This window comes from Tamandua tetradactyla, chromosome 21 (genome assembly GCF_023851605.1).
Source record: "Tamandua tetradactyla isolate mTamTet1 chromosome 21, mTamTet1.pri, whole genome shotgun sequence".
In the NCBI taxonomy this organism is placed as follows: domain Eukaryota; kingdom Metazoa; phylum Chordata; class Mammalia; order Pilosa; family Myrmecophagidae; genus Tamandua; species Tamandua tetradactyla.
Window position 1 is genome coordinate 12,389,364 of NC_135347.1, and position 16,581 is coordinate 12,405,944.

Genomic DNA, 16,581 nt, shown 5'->3' on the forward strand with positions numbered 1-16,581 from the left:
GCCTTAGGAAGAGATGACACGCAAGTTAATCTGTTTTTCACAAGAAGTAAAGGATAGGTGTAGATATCACTAATATATTTCTTTCGTTACATCTTAGGCTAAGGAGGATAAATGCTTCATTTTCCTAGTCATAGACATCATTGATTAATAGTAGTGTTTGGGCAATTTCTTGGGTTGACATTTCCTGCACGATAAATTTGCCAAATCACATCCTGTATTTTATTTTTCAGATCTTTGTGCTGTGACTCAGTGTAGATAGTTGGATCACAAAGCCGTATTCAAGAGGTCAACACTGGGGCAACCATCTTTGTGGTAGGCAGAGTAGCTCAGAGGAGAGAATACATCGTTGCAGAATTAAACTCTCAAACCAAGCTTATAAAATGGCATCACAGGTGTAAGTAGAGGGCAACATATTATCTTACAAAGAATGCTGACTTGGGAATTAGGCGACCTGGTTTCAGTCCCGAATCCACCACTAACACAGAGTCTTTGGACAAGTTACTAAACTCCCTAAATCACTTCATCTGTCCAATGAGTGGTACTCAGAATTGTGAAGCCCTCTCCCAGTTTGAAAATTCCGTGATCTGATATAGTAATCAGGATTGGTTGGGTTCCCAGACAGAAACAGACCTCAAACTGACTTAAGCAAAAGGGGGATTTACTGGGTCACAAAACTTCAAAGCCTCTTGCCTTCTACATAGTATCTTCTGAGAAATTGTAAGAGGATCTCTCTTTTTTTTTTTTTAACTTTTTTTATTAATTAAAAAAATTAACAAACAAAACATTAAGATATCATTCCATTCTACATATGCAATTAGTAATTCTCAATATTATCACATAGTTGCATATTCATCATTTCTTAGAACATTTGCATCGATTTAGAAAAAGAAATAAAAAGACAACAGAAAAAGAAATAAAACATTAACAGAGAAAAAAAAAGATTATACATACCATACCCCTTACCCCTCGCTTTCATTTACCACTAGCATTTCAAACTAAATTTATTTTAACATTTGTTCCCCCTATTATTTATTTTTATTCCATATGTTCTACTCTTCTGTTGATACAGTAGCTAAAAGGAGCATCAGACACAAGGTTTTCACATTCACAGAGTTTCATTGTGAAAGCTATATCATTGTTCAATCATCATCAAGAAACATGGCTACTGGAACACAGCTCTACATTTTCAAGCAGTTCCCTCCAGCCTCTCCGCTACATCTTGAACAACAAAGTGATATCTACTTAATGCATAAGAATAACCTCCAGGATCACCTCTCAACTCTGGAATCTCTCAGCCATTGACACTTAGTTTCATTTCACTCTTCCCCCTTTGGTCGAGAAGGTTCTCTCAATCCCTTGATGTTAATTCTCAACTCACTCTAGGGTTTTTCTCAATCCCTTGATGCTGAATCTCAGCTCATTCCTGGATCTCTGTCCCACGTTGCCAGGAAGGGCCACACCCCTGGGAGTCATGTCCCACGCAGAGAGGGGGAGGGTGGTGAGACTGCTCATTATGTTGGCTGGAGAAAGAGGCCACATCTGAGCAACAAAAGAGGCTCTCTTGGGGGTGACTCTTAGGCCTAAATTTTAAGTAGACTTGACCTATCCTTTGCGGGGCTAAGTTTCATATGAACAAACCCCAAGACTGGGGGCTCAGCCTATAGCTTTGGTTGTCCACACTGCTTGTGAGAATACCAAGAATTCAACTTGGGGAAGTTGAATTTCTCCCCACTCTCATCATTCCCCGAAGGGGGCTTGCAAATACTTTTCCACTCACTGATCAAATCACTCTGGGATTCATCGGGGCATCACTCTGGACAAACCAACAAAATCTCATGTCCTACCTGAGATTCCAAGTACTTATGACATTCAATAAAACTATCTACATAAGTTATATTAGGAAATGCTCTAGTCAAAATATAAATTTTGTAACAAATAAACATTTTTTGCTTTAGTCTCAGACATAAGGTGACATTTTAAAGTATTAATTATCATTTATTTTCAGCACCCTGCAATAATGACATTCCTTTGTTCTTCCTCATGCAAAAACATTTTTAAAATTTGTACATTGTACATTTCACTATTATTATACACTCTAGGCATTCCTAGATTATATCATCTTGATCTTTACCATCTATCTTTCTTTCTGATTTCATTTATGCCCCAGCCCTCCTCCCTCTATCATTCTCACATGCAGCTTCATTCAGTGTTTTAACATAATTACATTACCATTAGGTAGTATTGTGCTGTCCATTTCTGAGTTTTTATATTCAGTCCTGTTGCACAATCTGTATCCCTTCAGCTCCAATTACCCAATATCTCACCCTATTTCTATCTCCTGATGGTCTCTGTTACCAAGGAAATATTTCAAGTTTATTCACTAGTGTCAGTTCATATCAGTGAGACCATACAGTATTTGTCCTTTTGTTTCAGGCTAATCACACTCAGCATAATGTCCTTAAGGTCCATTCATGTTGTTACATACTTCATAACTTTATTCTGTCTTATAGCTGCATAATATTCCATCTTATGTAAATGTCACAGTTTGTTTAGCCAACTGTCTGTTGATGGACATTTCGGCTGTTTCCATCTCTTGGTAATTGTTAGTAATGCTGCTATAAACATTGGTGTGTAAATGTCCATTTGTGTCCTTGGCCTCGTGTCTTTTGAGTAGAGACAGCTATAGATGGGTCCTGTCTTTTAATCCATCCTGCCAGACTATGTCTTTTGATTGCAGAGTTTAATCCATTAACATTCAGTGTTATTACTGCATGGGTAGTACTTTCTTCTACTATTTTGCCTTCTGGATTTTATATGCCATATCCAATTTTCCTTCTTTTTACCTTTACTCATAGTCTTCCTTTCTACACTCTTCTCCACACCTCTCTCTTCTGTCTTCGTATCTGTCTCTAGTGTTCCCTTTAGTAGTTCTTGCAGAGCTGGTCTCTTGGTCACAACATCTCTCAGTGATTTTTTGTCTGAAAATGTTTTAATTTCTCAGAGGGTCTCTTTTTGAATAAGCACATGGCTTGGAAAGCAAATGGAGGTTTTGTGTGAAAAAAATAAAACATGCCCCTTCCCCCTTAGTAGACGCAGCCCTGCTTGCAGATGTACAGAATGGATTTAAGACCCCATTTACCCCTTTGGTGGGGAACCCTTCACAGTTCATAAACACCCAACCCTATCTAGAGGCCCCAAGTTCAAGGGTAGCCAGGCACCAGGACACAGCAAAAGCTGAGACTCCAACATTGTCACCCAGAATTATTCTCGCTCTTTTCCCTTGGCTCTGCTTTCCTGGTGTTGGATCCATTCATGTATGTGTGTGTCGTGTGTGCGTGTTTAAGAGAGAGAAAGAGAGATGTTGACTAGCGAACACAAGTCTGAGTCATCTGCTGACCCTTAGGATGTGAGTGGGATTCCCTCAAACCGGTGGATAGAAAGACAAGAGGAGCCCAGGATGCTGTTCCTGGAGGAAGGAGACAGATGCTGGACTGGGAAGAGCAATCCAGTCCTTTGATGTATCTCTGGGAGCCCCCCACCTCGAGGTTTATATCAATGAACACTTTGAAATTATCCTAGCCAGTGCTGATGCTGGGTTGAATATTTGTACCTTGAGATGGCATCATAAGTTGGCACAAAGCTTTAGAAACCTTTTGCGGCACTTTTTAAACATCTTTTTTTATTGTGAGATATATATACAGAAAAGCGATCAATTTAAAGTTTGGTTTAACAAGAAGTTTTAGCGCCAATTTCATAGCATACTATGGGTTCTAGTTCCACAATGTCAGGAATTTCCTTCTTGCTGTTTGTGGCATATTTCTCAGGGACTGGAGCCTAGCCATGCTTAAAATTTTTAATCCTTCTCTCCCTCTCTACATTCACTCTCTGCCCTCTGTACCTGTAACCCCCCTCTCTGTTCCCCCCTTCCCCCTCTTGTTGTAGACCGCCCATTTCTGTAGCTCACCACTAAACCTCAAGCCTTCCTGTTATTCTCTTCACTCCTCTATACCTAACCTAAGCCCTCAGCCTAGCAACTGCCTCCTGCCTTGTGTGATTGGCTGTCCCTTCCTGACGTGTGCGCCCAAGACTCCACCCCTCCCCGAGAGTACTTAAGCCCCACGCTTACCCCGCTCTGCGTCGTCCGAGCCCCGGGGTCTTCGGACCCCAGACGTCTCACTCCTCGGGTTCCCGGGTGGCCCATCCCGGTGTGTATCAATAAAAGCGTTAACCCGAATCTGGCCTCAGTGAAGACTTTTCTCGCGACCGCCGGCTGGGGAAAGCGCCGGCTCCAGCTTACCCAGGTTAATTCCCTGCGAGCTCGCCCCAAACCCACCCAGTGTACCGGTCGCGCGGCCCGGCTGAAGCTATCAGCGGCACTGTTCTAATACACTAGAAACTAAAAAGAAGTATCAATATAATGATAATCATTTGTTAAGTCCTAGCTTCTGTGTGACAACTCCCCCCTCTCATTTGATCATTCTCTTAATCTTCAGGGATATTTGGGCAACAACCGTTCTAATGTCTTCATGTTGAAATGGGGTGTAGCCATTATGCGGTAGGAGAATACAACTAACCGGTCAATGTTCTGGGAGAGGTGGGTACCTCTAAGTTTCAGGGCTTATCTGGAATAAGAGCAATCTGAAGGTTTTATGTTTCTGAAAAATAAACTTAATAAAACTTTTATAGACTCTTAGATAGAGACCTGGGTTTTCTTTAGGGTCTTCAGGAATACTGTTGGTTGGAGCTTGACATACCATGGCAATTTGTAATATCTGGCTGAAGTTTGAAGAATAAGGGTAACCTCAGAGTGACCTCTTGACTTTATTTGAAATCTCTTAGCCACTGAAATCTTATTTTGTTGTATTTCTTTTCCCTCTTATGGTCAAGAAAACATTCCCAAACCCATGGTGCCAGGGCCAGTCTCATCCCTGGCAGCCATGTCCCACATTGCCAGGGAGCCTTACACCTCAGAAGTCATGTCCCATGTAGTAGGGAGAGTAGTGAGTTTATTTGCAGAATTGGTTTAGAAAGAGAGGCCACATCTGAGCAACAGAAGAGATTCTCTGGGAATGACACTTAGGTGTGTTTTAAGTAGGCTTAGTTTTACCATTACAGAAATAAGCTTCATAAGGGCCAGCCTCAAGATCGAGGGCTTGGCCTATTAAATTGGGAGACCCAATGCTTGAGAGAGTATCAGGAATTTCCCAAGAGGGGAGGTTAATAGTTACATATTTTTTTCTCCAGTTCATCAAGGCACTTTGAAAATACTTTTTTATTATCTGCCACAAATACTCTGGAATGCACCATGGTATTGCATTAAGCTATACTGAATCACCAGATCTCATCCTTATTCTAAGCTCCATGTCCTTGCTCTCAATTTTAGACAACTTTCATTGCTCCAGAGAGAAAATGACAGATACACACAGTCAAAAAATACCTCATTCCCCTTATTTCCCTGGGCCGGTTTGAAACTCTTTTGTACTCAAAAAAGGCCATTTTCTTTAACCCTAATTCAATATTGTTGGGTGGGATTTTTTTGATTGATTGATTCCATGGAGATGTGACCCATCCAATTGTGGGTGGTACCTTTTGATTAGGTGGTTTCCATGAAGATGTATCTCCACCCATTCAAGGTGGGGTTGTTTACTGGAGCCCTTTAAGAAGGAACCATTTTGGATAAAGCTTTAGTGCTGATAGAGCCCACACAGCCAGAAACCTTTGGAGATGAAGAAAGGAAATGCCCCCAGGGAAGATGTTTGAAATGAGAAGGCAGAAACCCCAGCAGATGCCATCAACATGGCTTCTCAGCTGACAGAGGTGCTCTGGACCCATCGGTCTTTCTTGAACCAAGGCATATTCCTCTGGATGCCTTCATTTGGACATTTTTATAGCCTTAGTACTGTAAACTTGCAACTTAATAAATTCTCCTTTTGAAAGCTGTTCTGTTTCTGATATATTGCATCCTGGCAGCTTTAACAAACTAAAATACTCCCAATTATTTATCCTTAGAATTAGTGTGGTACTAGTAAGGTAGAGCACTTAAATATAGTCCATAATATGCAATAGGTAATTTTTCCCAAATACCATTCTATCATTAATTCTTTGTCAAGTGTCATACATATGAGGTCATTCATGCAAGAACTTGTATTTGTAGTGTTAATTGGTGAAATACATGATTTTAGACAATCCCTTTCAATCATATTCACCTCCGATAGGAACTATTACTTAAAATCCCAGTAATGAGCTACCATCGCCTCTATCCATCCCCAAAACTTTAATATCAACCTCATTAACAAAGTTGTACATATTAGGTAACTGCTCTCTCTTCTCTAGCTTTTGTCTATCTCTAAGTCCCCTACACTCTACAGTTTAAGTCTCTGATTTTACCTTTATCATTGTCATTAAAGTGGAATCATACAGTATCTATCCTTTTGTGTCTGGCATATTTCACTCAACATTATGTCCTCAAGGCTCATCCATCTTGTCATGTGCTTCAGGACATCATCTTATGTTGCATAATAGTCCATCATACGTATATACCGTGTTTTATTGATCCACTCATCTGCTGATGGGCACTTACATTGTTTCTATCTTTTGACAATTGTGAATAATGTTGATATGAACATTGGTTTGCAAGTGTCTATTCATGTCACTGCTTTCAGATCTTCGGGGTATATACTGAATAGCAGAGTTGCCATGTCATAAGGCAATTCAATATTTAGTTTTCTGAGCAATCACCAAACCATCTTTCACAGTGACTGCACCATTTTACATTCCCACCAGTGAATGTGTTCCATTTTCTCCACATCCTGTCTGACATTTGTGATTGTTTAGCTATTGAGCAATTTGATAAATAGTCATAAGAATTGTGTGTATCACATGATCCTCAGCAAATACCCCTGAGAACTTATCTTAGGGAAATAGCTCAAATTTTAAAATGCATATGTATGAAAATCTTTATTCGACAACCTATGATAACAAAAAGTTGGAAATGACTGAGATGCCAACCACAGGTGAATGGATAAGTAAATTATAACATAACAACTGAATGAAACATTGAATAGCTATTATAGTGATAATTGTGGAGAGAATATAACATGTATGCTAAATGAAACAAAATCACATAAACCTTTTGATGACAACACAAAAACATAAATAAAAATAGGTAAATGGAAATCATTTGTGTGTTTAGAATGCAAGAACGCTGGGGAAATTGTTTCTGTTTTGTCTTCCGATTTCTTGGAACATTGGTCTAATATTGCTTTAAGATAAATAAAATTTAGTGAGCCAATTCTATGATTTATGACTGATTGTCACAATTTCTTCATGGGTTTTTGAGATGATCAAGTTCTGTGAAATGAGATAATAAATATAAAATGTTTAGGGAATGCCTCCCACATAGTTAAAACATAATAAATGTTGGCCATCAATAGTTAGGTGATAAGTTGAAAACACTGTGTGCACATTAGGTAGTGTTAGAAGATGAAAGCGACTTTTCACTTGAGCCTTATCCTGTAATCCCAAGAGAGAGTGATTTTGCCTTCTTATAAATCCCACTACAAAATCACATCCCGACAACATATTGATCTAACCTCAGGTGCCTCCTATGGTATTTCCTCAGAGGTTCATGGTGAGGAGATTTATTTTCTGGGACACTGACCTAAGGAAGATCTTCTTGGAAAGTTTTGACGAAAGGCTATGAAAGTAAGTATCTGCCAAAGGCCTTGATTAATACAACCCAAGGGAGGGTAGAGAGAAGGATAGTTATGGGGGATGAGGAAAGGGGACATGGGCTTTCAAAAGGTAATGTTTTAATCACTGGAGGGATACACAAACGCACCCTCATTCTAAAATATTAGAACACTTCAGCTAACAGGTCACCTGAGGCTCAAGTCCTCTTTGTCACTCCTCACCCAGCACCTAGGTGTCCCCATCCCCAGTAAAGGCATCTGTCATCAACTCTCAAGTACTGACATATATCCTAGCTTTTTCATTTCTCCTGTGTCTGTAGATTTGATGAGGTCATTTTTATTCTATGCAATTTTAAGAATTGTCTTGAGCATAGACATCTTCAGCTTGGTTTTTGTAGAATATCTTTTGGCAAATTATCAGAATAGTATGTAGGCCTCTACTTCATTGTTTTTAACTGTTGCATAATATTCTGAACTTTGATTCCCAGATTCTGCAACTATTTTAAATAAAAAAAAAATGCCTCCAAATTGGTGCACATTTAAGTCATTTCCAATTTTTTCCCCAATTATGAACAATTCTCCAATGAAAATTTTTAGACATGCCTCTTTGTAGACATAGCTGAATGTTTCTCTCTGGTAGATATCTACAAACTAAATTTCCGGGTCAAAGAATATGCAGATTTTTCATTTTAATATATACTGTCAAATTATGATATCAAAGTGGTTATACTAATTTACATTCATGCCAATAATTTATGATACTGCTGTTAAACATCCTTGCAAACACTTGATATTACCACATTTTAATACTCTCTGCCAATCCTGTGAGTACAAAAAAATGTATTTTATTGTTTAAGTTTGTATTTCCCTGATTGATATTTAGATTGAGCATCTGCTGAGATATGTATTGACCAAGTGCATTCTGTCCTAAATATTGCCTATTTATATGTTCTGTCCTTTTTTTTCTATCAGATTGTTTATTCTTATTCAATTGGTATGACTTTTATATACTCTGTATCCTAATCCTTTGTCTGCTAATTAGGCTGCAAGTATTTTTTTCCCAATGTGCAAAATGCTTTGTACTTTATTTGTGGTATGTTTTGCTTTGCAAAAGTTTTTAGTTTTGAAATGGTCAATTTAAAAACTATTTTCATTTTGAAATTTTGCTTTTAGGGTGTTAAAAAGGCCCTCCCTACTATGGTGCATGCATATAGTGAACTACTGAGTGGCCACAAGAAGGAATGAAGTTGTGAGGCATACAACTAGGTGAATGAACCTTAAGAGCTGTATATTGAATGAAATGTCAGAAACAAAAAAAACAAATACTACCATGTCTCACTCATATGGACTAACTATAACACAAAAACTTGATGGAATGAAGTTGAGAGCATGGGTTATCAGGTTAGGGCCTATTGTAAAGGGTCCTAGATTGTAAACTCTTACAGCAGTTACATATATTCAGGAGTTGTAACTGTTATTTGTAAATTTTGAGCTACTAATCTGTTTGTTTATAACCTGGTTGTTCCCAGAAACTTCAGGTATTTATGTGACACCTGGGACTTACAGTTAGAGACCTGAAGCTATGAAAGTCAGCAGTACCCCATATGAAAACTGTTTGAAAAAAGGATCAGACTTCGAGCAGAGATATGAGGGAAGCTGATCTGGATAGGATTAAGGTAAATCATAATGCAGGGTAAATATTGTCCATATTTTAAAACTTCAACTTCTGTGTGAGACCAAAGGAGAGATGTTTATTTGGTGCAAAATTTATATTTAATTATCTTAAAACCTCATGAGGAAATTGTGATTTTGGATAGTGCATTTCCTAATTTCACTTATGTGGGCAGTTTAGTTGAACGCCCTGAATACATGGAATCTTGAACAAGGCATGAGAATTTGTTGGTTTGTCCAGTTTAATGTGACGCCTTGATATATCTCAGAGTAACTGGGCAGTGAATGAAGAAGTATTCACAAAGTCCCCTTGGGGGACTGGAGAGAAAGGAGGAAATATTCAACTTGCCCATTTGGAGAATTTCTGATATTCTCGCAAGCAGTGAGGACAAACAAATCGATAGGCCGAGCCCTCGATCTGGGGGTTCGCCCCTATGAAACTTATTCCTGCAAAGGATAGGCTAACCCTACTTAAAATTATGCTTAAGAGTCACCCCTAGAGAACCTCTTTTGTTGCTCAGATGTGGCCTCTCTCTCTAAGCCAACTCAGCAGGTGAACTCACTGCCCTCCACTACACCTGGGGGGGCATGGCTCCCAGGGGTGTACATCTCCCTGGCAATGTGGGACAGAACTCCCAGGATTCACCAGAACTCACCATCAGAGGACTGAGGAAGCCTTCTTGACCAAAAGGGGTAAGAGAGAAATGAGACAAAATAAAGTGTCAGTGGCTGAGAGATTTCAAACAGAGTTGAGAAGTTATTCTTATGCATTATGCAAATATCCCTTTTTAGCTTATGGTTTATTGGAGTGGCTAAAGGGAAGTACCTGAAACTGCTGAGTTGTGTTCCAACAGTTTAGATTCTTGAAGAAGATTTTATAAAAATATAACTTTTAAAAAAATGTGAGTGTGATTGTGAAAACCTTGTGTCTGATGCTCCTTTTATCCAGAGTATGGAAAATGAGTAAAAAATATGGATAAAAAATAAATAAATAATAGGGGGAACAAAGAGTAAAATAAACTGGGTAGACGGAAATACTAGTGGTCAATGAGAAGGAGAGGTAAGGGGTATGGTATGTATGAGTTTTTTCTTTTTCCTTTTTATGTCTTTTTCTAGAAGGATGCAAATGTTCTAAGATAACATCGTAGCAATGACTATTGTGAGCCGCTGATTGTACACCATGTATGAAATGTATGTGTGTGAAGATTTATCAATAAAAATATTTTTCATAAACAGTCCGACCCTGTACCAAGATTATAGTCATAATCTCTTATATACTCATTTCACTTTTTTGTATTTTGTTTTTCTTTTACTTCTAGCTCTTTAATGCATCTGGAATTTATTTGTGAAAAATAGTGTGAGGCAAGAATTAACTTCATTGTTTTCCAAATGGTTAGTCAGTTGTCCCAGTGCAGGGAGTTGACTTTTTTTTTGTTAGGAGCTCAAGCTGTGAGATGAGGAAACACTTCCGTATTTCAATGTTTCTGGACCCACCTCAAGAGGAAAACCAACTGATATATAACCATGCCCAACACTCTTGGAAAGAAAAAGACCTCACACTTGGAAGCCCAGCACTCAAACCGTGCTCCCTCTTTAGGCAGCAATGATGATCAAATAGCTAGGAAGGGTCAGTTTTGTAAATGTAAACATTTAAAACTGAACTAAGAGCTTGCTTGAATACTGATCTCTTTCAACAGCAGATAATCTTTTCTATAAATTAAATGGCCAAACCCTTGCTTCATCTCTTTCATAATTAAGATTTTCCTATCATTGGGGCTTTGGTTGAATAAATACACATTTAAATTTAAACAATTTGCTGAAATTGTATTAGGGAAGATTCACCACAACATTATGCATATATTGAACCAAACTATATTTTCCTAAATCAGCGGCAACATTAAATGCCACATGCCTCAAGGAATTCTGGGCTTCCATGTATTTTTTCAAAAACACTGAAACAAGGGCCTATCTGTATGTAACATGCATGTTTCCTTTGCCTGGCAAATGAAGTAGGTGCAGGAGGTCGGTGGCTACCTGGGTCTCAGCCACTCACTACTATAAAACTTGGACCAAGTTTTCTTAATGCCTGTTTTCTTCATCTGTTGAATGGGAATAATAAAAATACTTCCATATTAGAATTATTATAAAGACTAAATATGTTAATACCCACAAAGCTCTAAGAAAAGCATCTAGTGCTCAGCAGATGTTGCTAACTGATTTCAGCCATTTGAGGTGCTGTGTTGAGAATGTCTTACCTTTGTCCTTCTTAAAACCATGCATCTGATTTTAGATGATCTTCTTTTTTCCATGATCATGACTTTATTTCTTGCATACTTTCAAAACTGGAATCTTTATCTCAAATTCATAGTGCAATCAAACAAAGTTGAGAAATGTCTCTGTGGCCACATCCAAGCTTGAATCCAAGGAAATGTGAGTCTCCGTCATGATGCTTTCACAGCCACCCTGGAAGGCCACCTCCGGGTCTGAATCACCGTAATTCAGAAGATGACAGGACACTCACTGGGGAAATTATACAGATTATAAATCTGTGAGAGCATATATGCCATGCATACGGATGAGGCTCTACTTTTAAGTGGTACTACTGAGAAGAGATTTAATCTGTAATCTCAGATAAAAAAGACTAAACTCAAGATCGCCAAGGCTACCTAGGTTTCCTGGGTCCCAACCTGTGCTTCTCTACCCACCCTGCTGCCTCCCCATGTACTAAACTATGTCTGACCAGAGCCCCTCATTGTATAGAACTCAGGGCTCAGACCCCCCCTTTTTAAAAAAACTTTTTAAATTGTGTAGTATAACATATATACAAAGCAAAGAAACAAAAAAGCAAAAGTTTTCAAAGCACTCTTCAAAACATGGTTACAGGACAGATCTCAGAGTTTGTCATGGGCTGCCATATGATCCTCTTGGATTTTTCTTTCTAGCTGCTCCAGAATATAGGACGCTAGAGGACTCGAGTACTTCTTTATCATCACAATCAACTATTTTTTTCTTTTTTTTGTGTGAACAATAACATATATACAAAAAAGCTATAAATTTCCAAGCACAGCACCACAATTAGTTGCAGAACATATTTCAGACTTTGACACAGATTACAATTTCAGAATTTTAGGTTTTTACTTCTAGCTGCTCTAAAACGCTGGAGACTAAAAGAGATATCAATTTAATGATTCAGCATTCATATTCATTTGTTAAGTCCTAGCTTCTATGTATAATTCCACCATCACCTTTGTTCTTTCCATACCTTTCATTGGGGTTGTTTGGGCTATGACCAACCTAAATTTTTGATATTGGAAATGTCTGTCACTAATAAGGGGTAGGGAGATGGAACTATCTGATGTTCTGGAGAAGCTGGGCTAGGTTTCAGGACTTATCTGGACCAGGGATGCATCTGGAGGTTGTAGGTTTCTGGCAAGTAACTCTAGTGACTGGAACCCTTGTGGTATCTTATAAATTGCCCTAGGTGTTCTTTAGGATTGGCTGGAATAGTCCTGGTAGGGGGTTGGCAAGTTATGATAGGTAGCAAGGTCTACCTGAAGCTTGCATAAGAGCACCCTCCAGAGTAGCCTCTTTACTCTATTTGAACTCTCTCTGCCACTGATACTTTATTAATTACACTACCTTTCCCCCATTTTGTCAGGATGGAATTGTTGATCCCACAGTGCCAGGTCTGAATTCATCCCTGGGAGTCATCTCCCGTGTCACCAGAGAGACTTTCACTCCTGGATATCATGTCCCACGTAGGGGGGAAGACCATGATTTCACTTGCAGAGCTGGGCTTAGAGAGACTGAGGTCACATCTGAGCAACAACAGAGGTCCTCCAGAAGTAACTCTTACACATGCCTATAGGTAGTCTAAGCTTCTATAATACCTACATAAGCTTCACAAGAGTAAGTCTCATGATTGAGGACATGGCCTATTGCTTTAGGTGTCCCTAAAGTTTGACACAGTATCAGGGGATTCCCTGATGGTAAGGTTTAATAGTTCCATACGCTTTCTCCCCTCCCTCAGGGGACTTTGCCATACTTTTTGATTATCTGCCTAATATAGTCTAGGATGTTTCCAGGCATTACAATAATCTATACAGGATTAAAGGACCTCTTTCTCGTTCTGTGCTCCCTGTGTTTCAGTTGTTCAAATGAGCTATACAGATAGGTTGAACTAGATGATGCACTACAGAAAATTTCAGTTCCGGATCCAGTACACCTTTCTTCCATTGGTCTCAAAGAGTATGTGTGGTTCTAAAGTATAGACACTTTCAGACCCCATTTTGAGAGCTCAACTGAGAACTCCACCCTGGGGGGTGATCACTTGGGGGAAACTTTTGCTTTTTTGGCATCTATTCTGACAGCTGATGAAGACTTCTTCACCCCAAAAATGGCCATAAAGTTTCTGGGGTCCTTTTGCTTGTCATACTAAGGGTGAGCCAAGAAGTGGGAAAATTAGTCAGTGGAGAAATTGAGGATATGGGTGACATTGTTCTCTTGGGAGAAATCCCAGAGAGGCAAGAATAATAAAGGGGAGGCTCAGAAGAGAGGGGAGGAGTGGGAGACACAGTCAGAGGAGCAACACAGAACTAGATGGACAGGAAAACACAGCAAAGCACCACTGGAAGAAGAGCCCAATGTTTTGGGTGACAACATTAATAAGGATGGCAAGTATGGTGGTTAGAGTTCCCAACTGCAGAAAGACCGTCTCTATGATATTGAGAGAGGTCAGACAGTCCACTGAACTACAAAATAAGAAGCACTAAAACAGAGCTATAAGCAAAACTGTGCAAATGTTTATTTTGTAACATAAAAAGACAGTGGTTATGCATATATACATATATGTTATGTACAGTTTATATACACCTATACATATAGGGTATGTATGTTCATATATATGTATATATTGAGAGAGAGAGAAAGTGTGTGTGTACATGAACATTATTTAGAGAGAAGGTTAAAATCCTTTACTTGAGAATTTTCTGGAAGGTGAGACCCAGGCCAACTGGCCCGTGGGTCTCTGCTCTGTCAGTGGAGAATAATGAACATGGGATTTCACACGATTCAGCTATGCCTGGAAGGGAAGCTTGGACAGAGATTATGATGCAGGGCCACCTCTCCTTTTCCTTTTGGTTTTTGGAAGTGACCAGATAAAAACTGGCAAATAGCAAGAGGTATCCTCGTTGTCCTTACCGGCCGTTTTTTATTCCAAACCTCCTTTGATCAACGTCCATCCCTGTTCTCACCACTAAACAATAAGCACTGCCAAATGTAAACTGTACTTAAAAAAAAAAAAAAAGAGAGAGAAAGAAAAGCAGGACATGCTGCCTATTGTGACTTTGGTCAAAAAATCTGTGTTAAAGAGAGTTCAATGTTTGGGAGCATTCCAAGTAGGTGACAGAGAGCCACCTATTTTGTTTTAAATGTTACTTTAGTATGTGCACCTGGTAGCCCTAATGTGGTTGACAATAAACACGGCAAGTTGTGGTTATTTATTCATTCACTCAACAAATACTTACTGCATACCCAGGATTGCCAGGCACTGCTCTAAGGGCTGGGATATAGGGGTAAATGAAAGAGTCAGACTCTTCAGTGGTAGAAGACAGCCATTAAACAAATAAATGAGCAAGTATAAACAAGGTGGGATGGCAATATTCTCTCTTTACGGGGGAGAATAAAGCAGGTTAAGGGAAGGAAGAAGTGGAAAAGGTAGAGGGTGGTTATTTTACATTTGGGGTCAGGGAAGGCCTAGCTGAAAAACGAACACTTAAGCCTACACCTGAAGGGGGTGAGGGAGGGAGTCCTGTGGCTATGTGGGAAGCCTGTGTTTCAGGAAGAGGGAGAAGCAGGAGCCAGAGGTGGCAACACACAAGAGGCCAGGACGACCCAATGAAGTGAGTGAAGGGGATATGAGGAGAGGCCATAGATATGGAGGAGAGACTAAGCAGTCAGACTTTGGCTTTTACACCAAGAGAAATGGGAAAGAAACCAACGGATGGTTTTGAGCAGAGGAGTGACGTGATGTTAATAAACTAATTAAAGGATCATTCCGGCTATTATTTTGAGACTCAGTGGTAGGGAAGCAAGTTCACCAGTGGGAAAACCAGTTATGGGGTTGTTCCAAAATTCCAGATGAAAATGATGGCTTGGACCGTGCGATCCCGGTAGAGACAATAAGAGGTGAGATTCTGGATCTATTTTGAAGGCACAGCAAACAGGATTTGCTTGTGTATTGGATATGACCAATGGGAAAAAAAGAAGAGTCAAGGATGACGCCAAGTTGTTATGTCTGAGCAGCTGGAAGGGTGGAGTTCCCACATGAGCAGGAGAAGCAAGGCTCAGTAAAGTACCATTGCATCTTGGGCCACCTTCATCCAATACAACATTCTTTTTTATGTGGTCTGTTTCATAGGGAAAATAGCAAAACACTTTTAGACAAAAAGTAACTGTGTTAGGGCTCTCTAGAGAAACAGAACCAACAGGAGCGCTCTGTAAGTATGAGATTTATAAAGGTGTCTCATGCAACCATGGGAATGGAAGAGTCCAAAATCTGCAGGGCAGGCTGTGAAGCTGACAACTCTGTTGGAGGGTCTGGACGAACACCACAGGAGAGGCTTGCTGGTTAAAGAGGCAGTGAAAGAGTCTCTCTTCTTCCTTAAAAGCCTTCAACTGATTGGATTACCTCATTGTGGAGAAAAGCTTTAGTTGATGGCAGAAGTAATTGGCTATAGATGCAATCAACTGGCTGATGATTTAATACACCAGCCTTTCAGTTTATCAACCAGCCATGAAATATCCTTGCAGTAATGGTCAGGTCAGTGATTGCCCAACCATACAACTGGGCATAATCACTTGGCCAAGTTGACACCAGACCCTAACTGCCACAGTAACCAAAAAAGAGTTATGTATTTATTAAGGAATTAGCAAAAAGAGAAAATGCTCTAAGGCAAGAGAATTCAGGAAAAGAGTCAAATATTGTTCTACAACAACTCGAAAGTCCATTTTTGCAATCTGGTTACAGAGGAATCATAATCTGGTTAGAAGGGTACAGTAACGTTGAGGGGAAGTAAGGGTAGGGAATTTCAAAAGTTTCCTTAACAGAAGAAAAGGCTTTAAAAGGCTATTTGGAGAAAGGAAATGACTCACTTGCTTTAAGGCATGAAAAGAAAGGGAGAGGAACTAGAAAGAAATCAAAGTGTGTGTTTTTATAAGA